We start from the raw sequence: 2,500 nt of genomic DNA on the forward strand, positions 1-2,500 counted from the left end.
GCTGTTTGTTGGCTATTCATAGATCTGGAGTTCTCTTCTATTGCTGATTTAGCTGCCTTCTTTCAGAACCTTAGTAGCGAGTCTCTTGTAAGGGGGGCAGGCGGTGAGATTCCTGTTATAATCTAAGGCTTTACTTTTATGGCAGCTGCAAAGACAAAAGAACTCCATCCTTTCCCGCGTCTCCTACTCCTACCTTCGTACTGCAAGCCAGCCTTTAACTCGAACTCCCGTTACCGCTGTCCCTATTGGCTTGTCTCCATTCGTTTGCTTTCCCGGATTGTGCCATCCTATTAGCCTCCCCATGTTTGCCTTCCTTTCACTCCGGCGCCTGTCTTGTAATTATTAATTAGTAATTGGCTGATTAAGATCAACTGCCTCCACCATTGGTTGTTCTTAATCTCAATCCCGTAGGAATGCTCTTGGTCTTGATAAAACCAGATCAGGATCAATTGCTGCTATCACTCCCTATGCTTCTGCGTCTCATACCCCAACCCCCTTAACTAATAGATGCGTTTTGGGGGGACTGCTCGCTTTGGCAACAGGGGGCTCAGGAACTAACTATAGGTATGCTTCGGGCTCCCGATCCGAGAGGGACGCGAGATGATGATGGGTCAACCGCGACTGGAGCTGCTGGTGGAACTGCTGCTTCCGCTCGGTGAATAGAATAAGCCCTCATTCTGGTTTTGGATAAACGACTTTATTTTGATCTTCTATTCTATTTCCATCTGCTTCTGGAAGTGGATATGCTAAGCGGTGGCGGTGCCTCTCCCACTGCTATTGGTGGGTTCGAATATGGCACAGGAGTCGCTGTTCGGACCACTGCAATTATGTCTCGATCGAATATCCAAGAGGTGACTTGTACACCTTTTTAGTTTGACTCTGCTAGCTCGGAAGCTGATGGATCAACAATGGTAACTCGAACTGGCGGTATAGCTTTGTTGGGGGTGAACTTACTGCTCCCGGCTTTCCCTCATAGAGGTAGACAGGCATATTTTGGGGTTCAAAGTCGAGCGAGGTAAACGACTGATTCTTAGTCAACTCGGTTAGCTTCCTCTGCTTCCGGTGGTGGGACAACCACTGATGCGGACAAAGGCTAGGTAATGTCTCTCCAACTAGCTCTACCCCGGTCACTGGGTCAATAATCGGCCCGGTGGTTCTTCGACTGGAACCGGAATAGATCTTGGGCGAGGTGGTGGTAGGGAAGCTGCTGGTACTAGTATCGAAACCATAAGGGGCGTTTACGCTGGGACTGAAGCTTTGATACTCGTGCCTACGCAGCCTTTGTTCGCATCTCTCATCGATTCCCCTATGGAGAAGAGGAATAAATAAGAGCATTCATTGGTTGGACCTTTATGCTACCAGCCTCTGCTATTGAAACTCTTTCTATACTATACGAGCTGCAGGATCATTAGTATCACCCACAAAGGCATACATAGAAGGCAGTATCTCACCCGGGTCGAGATCTGAGGCCGGTGCGGCAACCCATTGATCCACCGGAATAAAAGCGAGCAGCATTTAAACCACAAAAGCGATTCACTTGGTTCCAACAGCAGATCAAAATCGGGGAGCAGAGCCAATCACAGATTAGGATCTCGTCCCACCTGAAAATTGCGTTGAAACTGCCCTTGATGACCCAGAACGACCGGGTTGTAGTTGAACCATCTCCGGTGAGAGATTTGGTCAACCGAGTCGAAAAAGAAGCACCTTGCCCATATTGATACCCCGAAAAAGGTATTCCAGTTGCATATCGGTATCTATACGCCTCTACTCGGTTTGATAGCTTGTTAAGGTTTGGAACCCTTAGCCGGGGGGAAGGAGCTTACCTTGGATGACTTGTTCCTCGCCTCAGGGTCATCAACTGAAACTACTGATGCTTACTCATATGCTGGCCGGTCCGGTTAAATCAAATTGGATCTGCCTTAGTCTATACCTATATGGGTAGTGCTATTCCAATTGGTTCAAGGTAAGCAGCTGAAGCAACTGCTGGGGGTACCTATCCAACTGTCTCTGCCGCTGGTGGAACTGGATATCGATCCAACGGGTTCGGACGCGAGCGAAGGGAAGCGTTGTACTATGGTTCAATGGGTGAGGATGCTAGGTTACCAGGTTCTCAAATCGGGTATTGAACCGTCTCTCCCTCCTGCTGCAACCTTTGCCTCTATCTCTACTTCTGGGTCTCGATCTCGAACTCAAACTGATGCCTAGCTGCCTGAATCTCTGCTTCCTTCTACTACCAGCGGGCTAGCCTTAGTTATGATTTGTATATCGATCCCTTGGTTGGAGGACGGATCTCGCTACATACTAAAAGGATGTTAATCGCCGCATTGGAACTACCTACCATGAACCTTCTACCCCGAAATCCCACCACTTAGAGTCCATAAGAGGTTGCGGGATGGGAACTATCGGGGCAACACCCTACCAAGGGAAGGGGAATCCATCAAGGTTTTTGGCTCGCAATAAAGCTAGGGTCCTGATCGAGCAACTAGTAGTCCTATCTATC

The sequence above is a fragment of the Tasmannia lanceolata genome, unplaced genomic scaffold (genome assembly GCF_043159265.1).
Source record: "Tasmannia lanceolata isolate RefF3 unplaced genomic scaffold, GAP_Taslan_0.1 ptg001198l, whole genome shotgun sequence".
Classification (NCBI taxonomy): Eukaryota; Viridiplantae; Streptophyta; class Magnoliopsida; order Canellales; family Winteraceae; genus Tasmannia; species Tasmannia lanceolata.